A 13,940-nucleotide genomic window follows, 5' to 3' on the forward strand; every position below is an offset into this window, starting at 1 on the left:
TGAAGTCCTTTGTTGTGTTTTGGGTCATTGTCTTGTTGCATGATTAAGCTTCTCCCGATTAGTATGGATACATTTTTCTTTAAATTGGCAGACAAAATGGTTTACCAACCTCCACAGGGCAGGGGTGAAGGTATCAGAATCCACTGTTCAAATAAGACTTAGAAGAAATATAGAGGCCAAACCACAAGATGCAAACCACTCATCAGCAAAAAGAATCGAAAGGCCAGATTGGATTTTGCAAAAAAGTACAACGATGAGCCACAAAAGTTTTGGAACAAAGTTTTCTGGACTGATGAGACCAAAATTAACCTCTACCTAAGTGATGGAAAGGCCAAAGTATGGCGAAAGAAAGGATCTGCTTATGATCCAAAACACACAATTTCATCTGTGAAGCATGGTGGAGGTAATGTCATGTCTTGGGCTTGCATGGCTGCCTCTGGAACGGGCTCACTAGTCTTTGCTGATGATGTAAACTCGTGATGGTAGGATCTGTCAAGTGGGCTGCCAAGCCACATAAAGCGATGGAACAAAAAGAAGTGATTGGCTTAATGTAGCTGGGTTCATGATTGAGCTTAGCCCCAGTTTCAATTCCTGGTTCAACCACCAGAGGTCGCCAAACCAAATTTAGATCATGAAGTATGAGTCGCCAGGTCAAGCATAAGTCTTCTTAAAATCTTAAAACTATTAAACCCCCAATCATACTAAACAAACACATACTGAAGTCAACCACTTATGAACATTTGTTTAATTTCATATCCTTGAGATAATTTTGATGTTCTCTTTGATGTTATAACTCAGATGTTCTTTTGGAAATCATTGAAAAAGTACATCAAGCCTAGTAAGGCTGCTATACATTATTCTTACTTTTGTATTATTATGCTTTGGAACAGCTTTTGTGCAAGAACTGTAACCTGTGTAAAAGTGTCTCTCTCAGGCAACGCAGCACAAGATGTACTACGAAGGAAAGGGCGTACCTGTTGAATGCATGAGAGAATTGTATTCACATGAATGTATATACATTTATTTTGACATTTAACATATACACATGTATTGCAGATTGCTTAGAAATTAACATGGTGTGATGAAATATATTGGTTGAGTTCAAGACATATGAAATGTGCTTGAATGTATTTACTGAGAACCTACGGAAACATATGAAATGTGCTTGTAGTTGAATGTATTTACTAAAGAAGCCTATTTGGGTGAGCAAATAAGAGGTCAAAATCAGGACACGCTGAGAAGTGAAAGTGAAAGATACCGCCACTCGGAGGGGGAAACAGGTGCTTCCCACTCAGGTCAAAATAAGGACACGCTGAGAAGTGAAAGTAAAAAGTACTTTCACACTCAGGTCGTATCAGGAGAGCGTAAACAAAGGATTATTTTTAGAAAAAGGGAGTTTCTGAAAAAAAACAAGGTTATAAAAGCCTCACATGCTGATAAACGGGGCTCCTTATTCTATTGAGATAGGGAGATACACGTTCTTTTCCTCTCGCAATGATCAGGGACAAGCTGGCAGGAGGACTTCATCTTTGAATCTTCCTCTTTAATTGGGTAAGACTAAAAGAATATTATAATAAGGTAACTAATAGAACCGCTATTGACATTGCGTGGATAGGGAAGAGGGCTAGTCAGCTGTCCAGGGATTCTTATATTCCAAATTATCTTATTATTAATTGGCATCACGGCTCCGTAGGACTTGATCACTCCTTAAGGCTCACTCAAAAGGTAATACTTGTTTTATGATTTATTACTTTTAAAAATACTTCTACTTCTTTTCAATTTTTGTTGTTATTATTATTGTTTATTTTATATTATAAACCCTTTCTGTCATATTATCATTTTATCCTTAAGTAATCACTGAAATAAATACCTTGCTTTAATTCTATTCTATCTTTGTCATTCTTATAATGAGAAGTTGTCTCATTTTTATCACTCAACCTCTTATAAGTGATTGAACGTCGACGATACCAATAACACCGGGTCGTAACAACATCCCAAAAAGTAACTCATATATATCTCTTCGGCTTAACACAAAAACAAATCCGTACGGTCCTAACAAGGATTGTTAAATTGGTCAACCGTGTCAAATTCTGATGTGGTAATAGAGTTTTTCCTGTGTGGCTTCAGATGTAGTATCATTTTATCATTTTGCCTATTCGTGCTGCTATTTAACCTGATGTTATTTCACTAAAATAACAAGCAAATTCATTGCATTTATCAGCTTTTAGGAGTTCTGGAGCTATCTGATTGGGGGGGGGGGGGGGGGGGGGGGTGAGCCTGTCAACCACAGCAAACAGAGTGAGAGTGTTGTTCAAGTTCTTACTGATGATTTCAGAAAAGTGTTGCTGTCTAGCCCTGACTAACTCTTGGTTAAAATTACAAAGACTTTGTCTGTAGAGGTCATCGTCAATTTGGAGTTTAGTTTTTCTCCACTTACATTCTGCTTTCCTCCACTTTGATTTAGAGGTGTTACCATCATTGTGCTCCTCCACGGTGTTCTAAGTCACCTCAAGATTGTCTTAGTTTTAATAGGAGCGACAGCTGAGATTTTACAGGTGAAATTATCCAAAACCATTTTGTCTGGCAGTTTACAAAAAAATGCATCCAAACTAATCCGGAGAAGCTTCATCATGCAACAAGACAATGACCCAAAACGCACTTCCAACGCAGCAAAGGACTTCATCAGGGGGGAAAAGTGGAAGGTCTTAGACTGGCCAAGTCAATCACCGGACCTTAACCAAATAGAGCATGTATTTTACCTCCTGAAGAGGAGACTGAAGGAAGAAACCCCCAGAAACAAACAAGAACTCAAAGAGGCTGCAGTAAAGGCCTGGAAAAGCATTTCAAATGAACAATGCAAAAGTCGGATGAAGTCAATGGGTCGCAAGTTTGATGCCGTTATTGGAAGTAAGGGTTATGCCACCAAATATTAAATGTTATTCACTTTAAGTTAATTTAATAATAATTCCAATAATTTTGCTCACTTGAAAAGGGGGTGGCTTCAAACATAGGTGCTCTGTACTTAGTTGTTTAACACATATATATGTAAATACCATTAAATGAAACATGGGATTGTGAGCTCTTGTCTCATATTCATATTTTGATCTGAAACCCAAATGCCTTCAGTATACAACAAAAAGAAAGGAATTGACCAATAATTTTGGAGGGGTGTTGGATTTATCTTACCCAACATTATAAAAAATAGACACAAAAGGAATGAAGACACTGGTTTCTTTTTCTCATGAGGAGGGCGTATGGGAGATTCTTCAGATCACAGCCTCTCAACACGCTCTAAACAATCTCTCCCGTCGCTCCTGCATTTATTTGAAAATAGGAGGGTTTTTCCCAGACATAATGTTCTAAACAATAAGACACAACACAAAACATTGGACCAACACCTGTCACGTCCCCGACCACATCCGATCACGTCCTTGGTCCAGGCGCCCTTCCATCGGATGATGCTGAGTCATCTTTTTGAAGGCGAGACATCTAAAATCGTCCATAATACTAATGCAAGCTAAGCAAATAAATGATAACTTCTAGAATATATTTAACATTTCCCTCCTGTTTATCATGTATTTGCACAAATTCTCATATCATCTTACAGTCACTTCATTTGGATTTTTAACTGTAGAATCATTTTTATGAAACAAATACATTTACACTCAGAGTAAACTTGTCATACATGAATGTTGTAGTTTAAACATCGTAATCACCTGGATCAGGAAACAAATCAGGTAAAACAACATCATCATCATCATCATCATCGTCATTATTATCAACCTCCAATTAAGGATAAATCTGCTCCATACGGTTCCATGTGGGTTATGGCTGTGGTGATTAATTTACTGATTAATGCCCGAATGCATGGGATACAACAACATCCACACAATGTCAGAATGGCTGCAAAAACAGCAATTGATATCAATATTGGTGAAATTAGGGTTTTATATTTACCAAAAACGTCCATTCAGCTGTTTCACAAGGAGTGTTGATTGAGGGTCCGTAGACCATCGATGGCTCTGGTCAAGCTGCCATCTGAAGCAGTATTGTTTGTTCTCCAAACATACCGCAAACACCTCCCTCTCTTGCGAGGAGCATGTCGACAGCTATGCGGTCTTTGGAACGTCCTTGAGCTGCTCGTGCACAGCTTCCAACCCACTCTGAGTGCAATTTCCTAATCTCTGTACATTGAAGTGGATATAGTTTATCCCATCAACATTTTTATTAATCGTACACCAACAGCATATGAAGTATTCAAATCCTCCTGCAACTTGGTCAGCTAATTTGTATTGATTAGGAACCCCACGAGGAACACCTATGGCGTCGATGTATGTTTTATGTTGGATAATTTTTCCTCTGCCAGGATAAATCTCTTTTTTGTCAAGTATGTCCAAAACACACAAGGAATTTGTCTCCGGTAGTTGGAGCCGCTCTAGTACAACAGACAGTCAATTTACAGAACACTTTGGAGAAATAAAGACATTGACAAAAAACAATTGTGCAAAAAGATGCAGTCCTCTAGCAGCAGTTTGAATGACTAATATCGCAATAGTCCGGTGCAATGACCATTGTGCAAAGGGCGCTGAGACTTCAAGGAGTGTATGCGGTTTAAAGTGACGAGTAGTGCGATAATCTGGGACAATGGTTGTGCAAATGTTGCAGATGCTCCTCAATCAGTGTGCAAATGGAATAATACAATCTTGTGATAATTATGCCGGAACTATGCGCAACAAAGGCCTGGGACCCATGCAAACAACACAATCTTTTCTCGCTACATTTGCTGCTTGTTCCATCAATAGTAACCAATTGTTATTTTGTCCTGAAACTCCTGTGACAATAAGGAACCAATCATCAGTAGTTATGTTGTTAACCATTAAAATTTGTCTACCTTTCTTTGAAGTTTTCAATGGCATTTTTGGTTTAACACGGTTCCTATAACACAATACTACTTGGAAGTGGGGATCTTTTCCACCAGAATAGGCCCACAAGCTCACTATCAAACACATTGGGTGACTTGATTTGTATTTCAATATTAAACTATGGGCCGTTTTGCTTAGGTTAAACTTCTTTCTATGTTCTTTTGCTGTTTTTTTTTGACCAACTGGACCAATCATAACCTGTTTCACCAATAAGGTGTTCCCATTCAAAACCTATAGTTGCATACCAGTCATATCTAAATCCCCAATTCTGCCCATTCTCTTGAGCATCATTGGTGAGAGCCGCATATGGAATTATGATTAAAGCAGCTTGATTTTGGGGGGCACAAAATATTAAACCTTTTTGCCGCGTTTGGAGGCCATGCCCACAATTTTGATCATCAGCTGTACTCCTTTTGACACGAGTTAATGATTCAAAATTTTTATTATTGGGTTTGTCATATTGGTCCAGTTGGTAGGTGATTTTCTATCAAAAAAAATGGGTTTTATCATTGAGGGTGGGACGTCCCATGTACTACAAAAACAAAACCAACACCATAGTAGCCAAAGTTGCTACGTAACAACTTATCGAATCTCATAACCAACGTGGGTGTGCCTTTCTGCTGAGTTCTCACTAAAAGGGTTGGTGTCTTTTTTCTTCACTGACCAGCAAGCGTTTTCAGAATCTACACATCTGCTCCCGCTCCGTTATCAGACTTTTGCTCACCTTCCCTATTTGAGTACTCAGCTGAAATGACTCTTTTACAGTGTGTTAAATGAACCCACGTGTTTCTTTCTGCTATTTTTTAGGGCTGTAAAGTGTCAATCTATCTGTGCCACCATCCCTCCGGTTGAGACATGTGACACAGCATGGCTTAATATAGCAGCCCATTTGAATAGGTTTTTTTTTTTTTTTTTTTCCTGTGCTAATGTAAATTTCATTTTGTAGTTTTGCACTTTGTTTTTCCCAATAATTGCGTTCTTGTTGTGGAATACTCATATTGGCTATCAGTATAGATTGTACCATCTTTATTTATCATGAGTTTGCATGCCTCGGTTAATGCTACTAATTCAGCAGCTTGTTCAGCCAATTCCTGTCAATCATGCTGCGTGGCTGGGTATTAGTGTGGCTGGATTTAAGGTTGTGAATCGCTCAACAGTCAAATGTGGTTGTGATAGCAAGATGGCAATGCAAGATAAATGTCTTGCAGGTGATAAAAACGCCATATTGGTTTGCAATAGGAGAGCAGACACTGTATGTGGGACCTTTAGGGTGAACTGCTCTCTAGTTGAAAAATAAGCTATTGGTCTTAGCTTATCACCGTATTGTTGTGTAAGTACGGAGGTCATGCAATAGCTTTTACAATCTACCATTTGAATGAATGTTTTATCATTAAATTTGGAAGGCCTAGCGCAGCACTGGACACAAAATGTTGTTTAATGTCACAGAAGGCCTTTTCTGCCTCTGTACTCCATTAAACAGGTGATGTAATTTTAAGGTTGTTTTCATACATTAATTTTGACAATGGTGCAACAATTTCTGCATAGTTTGGAATCCATGCTCTACAATAATTTGTCAGACCTAAAAATGATTATTATATGTTTCTTCGTCTGTGGTTTAGGATTTTTTAAGACTATAGCTCTCCTGTCTTCTAATTAGTCTTTCCTCCTATACTTAAATTATGGCCTAGATATTTAACTTGTCTTTTACATCATTGCAATTTATTTTTGTTAACTTTATGTCCCTCTTCTGTTAGATGATGCAGTAAGGTCAATGAATCTTTGCATGTCTCTCCATCTGTAGATGCCAGAAGACATGCGTGTTGTCATAACTTGTGAATAAATAGTTGGACTTTCACAGTAACCTTGCGGTAATCTAGTAAATGTATATATATATTTTTTTTTTCTCAAATGTGAATGCTGCTCTCTGTATTACTGCAGCTCATCACATTCTTTTTTATCTTCTATTTTTGTGATAAGCTGCAAGGCTGCAGACAACAGGGCCTTTCCCATGTTTAACGGTGGTTTGTCTTTTATTTTTTTATATAATTTGATTCCTGCAACGCGGCTATTTTTTGTGTATTTAACCAACCATTAAAGCCGTGTTCGGTTATCCTGTCTCTAAATATGAAATTTTATCAGGATCCTGTTTTTTTTTTCTTTTAAATTTAATTTAATGAACCTCCAACCTTTACACTGCAGTGTATTCCTGTTTTTTATTTTACTACTTCCTTTCCCCATTTGAAAGAATTTGGTTCAGTGTAATACTACCTAGGGTAGTCTAGAACACTGTCTTTTTTTTTTTTTTCAGTAGGACGGTGATTCAAATTTACTTTCTGTGGTAATTCTCACTTCAACTCTTTCGAGTGGAGAATTCTTGCCTTTGCATCCACAAAAGTCCACCGTTTACTTTCCCACTGTTTTGGTATGGAATGAAAAACCTAGTGGTTTCCCATTTCCCATTTACACTCTCATTCAAACAGTTTTCATTCACACTGGCTCGTCAGAGGACTCCGCCGTCCCATACGGAATTTAACTACGTCTGTCAACAGCTCATTAGAGGACTCCGCCGTCCTATACGGAATTTAACTATGACGCCACGAAACTTTCCTAGTTTCTTTATTCATTAAACACGGAATTTAAGTACGTACAGGACTCCGGCGTCCTCGCGGAATATGTCGGACTCCGCCGTCCCTCATTACTTGCCAGTGACTAGTATTACACAAGGTTTATTAAACACGGAATTTAAGTACATACAGGACTCCGCCGTCCTCGCGGAATTTGTGGACTCCGGCGTCCTTTTTCCTAAAAAAAAATTTCAAATTTAACTCACCAGTCATCTTCAATCCTGTGGATTGTCGTCAACCTTCAGATCCAAGTTGAGGAGAACGAAGACCAGTCCCGTAAAGGGTCTTACTTGCCGTGGCCACGGTCTCTTAACTGGAAGTCGGCTCCACAACTGGAATCCTCGGGTGTGTTGACATCCGGCTCGAAGGACCAATTTAAAGTTGGATTTATCTTACCCAACATTATAAAAAATAGACACAAAAGGAATGAAGACACTGGTTTCTTTTTCTCATGAGGAGGGCGTATGGGAGATTGTTCAGATCACAGCCTCTCAACACGCTCTAAACAATCTCTCCCGTCGCTCCTGCATTTATTTGAAAATAGGAGGGTTTTTCCCAGACATAATGTTCTAAACAATAAGACACAACACAAAACATTGGACCAACACCTGTCACGTCTCCGACCACATCCGATCACGTCCTTGGTCCAGGCGCCCTTCCATCGGATGATGCTGAGTCATCTTTTTGAAGGCGAGACATCTAAAATCGTCCATAATACTAATGCAAGCTAAGCAAATAATTGATAACTTCTAGAATATATTTAACAAGGGGACTGTAATGTATGTAAATCTCCTTCATATGTCTGGGCTAAAGTGAAGGGTGGCAAGATGGAAGCATTATCTTACTAAAGACAACATCCAAGCGTGGCTACATTTGGCAAAAACACACTTGAAATCTCCCAAGCACATTTAGGAAAATGTGTTACGGTCTAATGATACCAAGGTTGAACGTTTTGGCCATAATTCTACAAGGTACAGTATGTTTGGAACAAACCCAACACTGCTCATCACCAGAAGAGCACCATAGCTATAGTGGACCATGGTGGAGACAGAATCATGCTTTGTAGTTGTTTTTCTTGAGCTCCAAAGCAAGCCTTACTCAAGTTTTGGGGAATTATGAACATTTCCAAATAGCAGTCAGTGTTAGCTCAAAACCTTCAGGCTTCTGCTAGATTGACAGCAAAAATGTCAGAAAAAGCCAACTGTAAGAGATTAACTTTATTATTGGGCTTAGTTAGAGGCACTTTAAATGGTGGGAGGTGTGCACTGACTCCTATTTACCATGAGTTTGAATGTGATTGGTTAATTCTGAACAGAGCCCTATCTGCAATTATAAGATGGTGTGCACGTTGTCACATTATCTCAGTTGTTTAGTTCTTGTCTTGAAAGCATTTTATTTTTAGTTGAATTGCACAGACGCTGAGCAGACATCTGTTTTTTCTCAAGAATATTTATTCCATTGTGCATCTCTTACAGATGGATGTGTACAAGCAGCCTGTGACAGACACGTCGAAGGGGTCAAAAAGGGATCGTCTATCACTGAGAAGCAACTCTGATGGATTCTTGGACACTGTAGAAAGAGGGGCCGGCAAACCTGATGAAGTATAATTATAGGTTATAATGTACAGTGCAACTTTGGTTTATGAACGGCCCTGTTTACGTGCAATTGTGGTTACGTCCAAAATTTCCGTTGAAAATTTACCTCTAGTTTCATATTATTTTCAGTCTGCGAGTGGTTTTGGTATGGACGAATGTAAGGATCTGTTGTGCTTCTACTCGCGCTGCGTGACGATCATTTACAGACGGCGTGTTTAACGCATTGCTGTAAGCTGAAAACAAGTTTTCTGCTCCGCGCTGCGGCGTAGGCGGAAATCTGCTACGCTTGTGGCGGAGGTTCTGCCTCTGCATTCTCGATCATCCAAAACTATTACATTTGTGATTGGTAAAAAAACAAAAAATCCTGGGGATCATTTTATTTTCATCAAAAAACACTATTTACTGTATGTATGTTATTTATTGAATTTAGTTTCTCTTAATGAGTGGTTGGTTAATACCGTAGCGTAATAACGTCAAAATAGGTCTCCATGCATGCATATGCTCGGCGGAAGTTCTGTCTATGCCCATTAGGCCAATCCAGATGTGACCAGCAGCGCTGTGTTTTTTATGAATGAAAATGAAAGTAGGTGACAACTGGATCTTTGTTGTTGTTTATTGCTCTTTATTAGACTAAAAAAAATGAGAGCGAGGGAATGAAAAAAAAAACATGAATTAAATGATGACAATGATCTGAAGAAATGTGCAGCAAATTGGCCATCAGAGCAATTCATCTTTTAAATGACAATGTGATGTCCCACTTTCAGATTTTTTTTCTGAGCAGAAAAGGACAATTTTCCCTGAATCAGTTTCTTGTGCAAAAATCAACCAATGACTTGGAAAAGAAAAGGCTCTTCTTCATTGAGGAGCTGTAGTACGCCTCCTCTTACACCCCCCTAAGTTAAAGTTAATGAGCAATAAACTGTCATCATGTTTAGTTTGTGTTTTATTTCTTTAAAGTAGTGGGTTTTCACGCAATACTCCGCATTTTTTTAATCATACATACTGATTTAAAAAAAATAAATAAATAAAAATAAGTGTGAGGGATTTCCCGATCCAACTTTTTCATTTTCGATCTGATACCGATATTGCAGCCTTCAATTTTGGCCGATACCAATATCAGTCCGATCTGATATCTGTAAAAATCATACATACTTTACTTATTTTGTAGTATGCAATGTTGGAAAAGGCTTGATGAAGTGATATTACTCAAACATAGAGCAATAATCAGCAACAATAGGTATGAGGAGAAACTGACCCATTTATTATTAACCAATGGGTTACATAGAGTGACTTTAAAAGTAAGAATGTACTACAATTGAATAAAATAAATAACAATTATATTTGGAAATCCTGCAAAATAACTTAAATAAAACAAATAACAAAATATATATTTAAATTGCAACATAACCAGTGCTTAACCTAAACTGTTATAATACCAAACATTGTCATTGAAATGTAGAACAATAAATAAAATATCGTGGATGAATACAAAAACAATATACTGTAGAAATAAAAGACTCTGGCTCTGTTCACAAAAATTGCACTTAAATATTAAACATTTGGCACAGAGGTGTAGAGTCATTAACCCACTAAAGAGGCCCAAAAAAATGTCCTATAAATTTGACACACCACAGAAAATAGTGTTTCTTAAAAGCCAGCCAAATTTGAATGAATAAAAAAAAAATCAAGGCTCTGAAAATCATGAAAAATAAGGCCCGCCCTCGAGCTGCAGGACTGTGTGGGCATGTCCACTGAAGGCGCTGGAGACAAGCCCTTTACCTGTCAGTCAAATACGGTCGCTGGAGTCAACCACTGGCTGAAAACGTGTTCCACTGCTGTTATGGTTAATAAACAGTTAACTTTCCTCTCTCTGTGTGTGTGTGTGTGTGTGTGAGATGTGGGGACTAACACAAAAGCTCTGACTACCTGTTTTAAATGACCTCACTGCAGTCAAGCGAGCTGTTTAGTCTTTCGCTTGGTAGCTCGTTAGCTCGTAGACTAGCGAACCTAATAAACAGTTAACTTTACCTTATATGTCTATGTTGTGTGGATCTACGCGCACCGCATGGTTCAAGGCTGTGGAGTATTGGACAGAGCCAACGCCGGTCTGCCGGCGGTCCACGAGCCCACTAGCGGCTAATACATACTCACCTAGCCGCTAAAAGCAGGCTACTTCGCAGTGGAGGCGTCCAACTCGCCGTCAGCTCATGTCACCGCAACAATGAGAATTTATTGTGTCTGAAAAAAACTATTGTGTCCATTTTATTTATCGAAAGTTAAGTCGATGTAGTAATTACTGTGACAGGCCTATTACCACTATACCTGCACAAGCTAATGACATCAATTGAAGAACTATATCAACAACTTGACTTTATAAAGACAATACTGTAACCCCCGCATGTTTGCAATTAGGCCTTGGTAAATTTGCCTTTTCCCTGTTTTTGTTTTTGCGGTGGGGGCGACCATACTTCACTGAAAATCTCATCTATTCTCTGTTTTTGCGCTTATGCCAAAAGCAATATTGCTTTGGCACTTTCTGGTGGCAAGGAAGCATGGTGAAGTACTTTGAGGAGTTTTATTTAGACATAAGTAGTGCTGTGCCGCCATCTTGTGGCACCTTTGGGCAATAATAGTGATAATTACTCGCACCTTTTCACTATTCACAGCAGGGCTTGGTCCCTATTCCCTGCAAAGAGCAGACGTTTACTGTAATTCTCAGTTTTGATTTACATTGTCAAAAAGGTATTGTTTATACATGTTTATAATTGTGGTTATTGTTCGCAATGATGACTTATCGTCAAGGTGTTTCTGTTTACTGTTTTTCTTCTCATGTAGCTAAATAAAGTAACTAAAAACTCAGATGCCCATTGCTCATATATCATAAATATGGGCGGCACGGTGGCCAACTGGTTAGAGCGTCAGCCTCACAGTTCTGAGGAGCGGGGTTCAATCCCCGGTCCTGCCTGTGTGGAGTTTGCATGTTCTCCCCGTGCCTGTGTGGGTTTTCTCCGGGCACTCCGGTTTCCTCCCACATCCCAAAAACATGCATAAATTGGAGACTCTAAATTGCCCGTAGGTGTGACTGTGAGTGCGAATGGTTGTTTGTTTCTATGTGCCCTGCGATTGGCTGGCAACCAGTTCAGGGTGTACCCCGCCTCCTGCCCGATGACAGCTGGGATAGGCTCCAGCACGCCCGCGACCCTAGTGAGGAGAAGCAGCTCAGAAAATGGATGGATGGATAAACTAAATATTATAATTGTTATTAAGACAGTGCTACTCTATATAATATAGTGTCAGGTTCTCCAATTTCAAGAGAAAACCCCGTAGGTCTTGTGACCCACATAATCGTTATTAATAGAAAAGGCCAATTGTGTCCACTTTCCAAATGGTTGTCCAATTTGTTATGGACAATTAATACAATACACAATATCATTGTGGTGGATTCATGAAAATATTTTAAGCCACTTTTTACATACTTTTGCTGTTGTTTGCTTGCAAGCGCTGATGATCTCTGTTTCAATGTGTTGCCTGTTTCTGTGTGTTCTTAAGGATCTGTTGGTGACTGTGTTTGAGAATGGATGCCTTCTCCAGAATGACTATTTGGAGGAAATCCAGAAGAATGCTAGACTGCGGGATGAAGCGGTGACACCTACCATGCACAACCACAAAGAGGAGCTGCTGCACAAGCACATCCTCAATGGGATTCATTAGATCAATGTCCAAACCTCCACGATGTGTACCAGTGTGCAGATTGTTTTGTTTGTTTGTTTTTTAATGCACCAAGACACAGAGAGCCACATATGGCGAATGAAACACAAGTATTATCTCATGCAGGCCACTGAGGACATTTTTACTTAAACAACATTTTTACAACTATTCACTTTCTGTCTGAGCCAGCACCGTCATGGGCTTGACGATGACAACTGAAGCTCCGGGTCAGTCGCGTTTGTGATTTTGTCCTTTTTTTTCCCCTTGAAGTTTGAATTCACAGATTTGTCCCTGTTTTGGAGGGGTGCAATTGTTTCTCAACATCTATTCTCCTCCAATTATTTTTGAGCTCGTCTTAATTTCTCTTATCGTATAGTTGCATTTGAAACATTGCTTTAGACCAAAACAACACTAAAATATTATATGTCAAACTATAAACTGTATATATATATATATATATATATATATATATATATATATATATATATTTTTTTTTTATATATTTTTTTTTTAAGGTTTGTGTCAACGCCCTTTATTTCGAGAGCAAGTCACACAAGAGCAAGTCACACAGAGCAAGTCACGACCATATACTGTACATCAAGTATCCGTTGTATAGAAATGTAAATACATAGTTGTAGAAGTAGGTGGCAAAGATAATTTCCTAAATCTACCAATCCAAATTGAATTAAGTTTATATAAATCATTATTTTCATTATGATGATAAATGAAACGGAAAGCTCAGTTCACATAAATCTAGACATGGATCATTTCACCTCAATGTTGAGAAAAGGTGTGCAGTTCTACTGCAGCCTGTTTATCTTGTAACATTTACCTCATCATATCAGATACAGCATTCGCTGAACTCAAATGAAAAGATCTTCAGTTAATCTATGAGTACTATTAGATATGACAGTCTTGTCTCACTATTTTTGGAAGTAGCTCTAGTTCTCCAATAATTCTATAATCTCGTACGTGGCCAGATAATCTTTTTTTTCTTTTTTCTATTTCTTTCAACCTGTCCTGTTCATCTGCATCGCCATGCAGAATGGTGGCTCTGTATGCGTTTTGTGCTGGAACAGTTTTGCTGTGCA

At 38.6% G+C, this 13,940-nt stretch overlaps 1 long non-coding RNA gene across 1 annotated transcript; it reads left to right on the forward strand.

Moving 5' to 3' along the window:
- The first annotated feature begins 1,409 nt into the window (after positions 1-1,409).
- Positions 1,410-13,242, forward strand: LOC133483053 (uncharacterized). Its single transcript, XR_009790001.1, has 3 exons — positions 1,410-1,551; positions 9,022-9,147; positions 12,691-13,242. It is a non-coding gene; the product is annotated as an uncharacterized LOC133483053 (long non-coding RNA).
- Positions 13,243-13,940: the final 698 nt, after the last annotated feature.

The sequence above is a fragment of the Phyllopteryx taeniolatus genome, chromosome 9, assembly GCF_024500385.1.
Source record: "Phyllopteryx taeniolatus isolate TA_2022b chromosome 9, UOR_Ptae_1.2, whole genome shotgun sequence".
Lineage (NCBI taxonomy): Eukaryota > Metazoa > Chordata > Actinopteri > Syngnathiformes > Syngnathidae > Phyllopteryx > Phyllopteryx taeniolatus.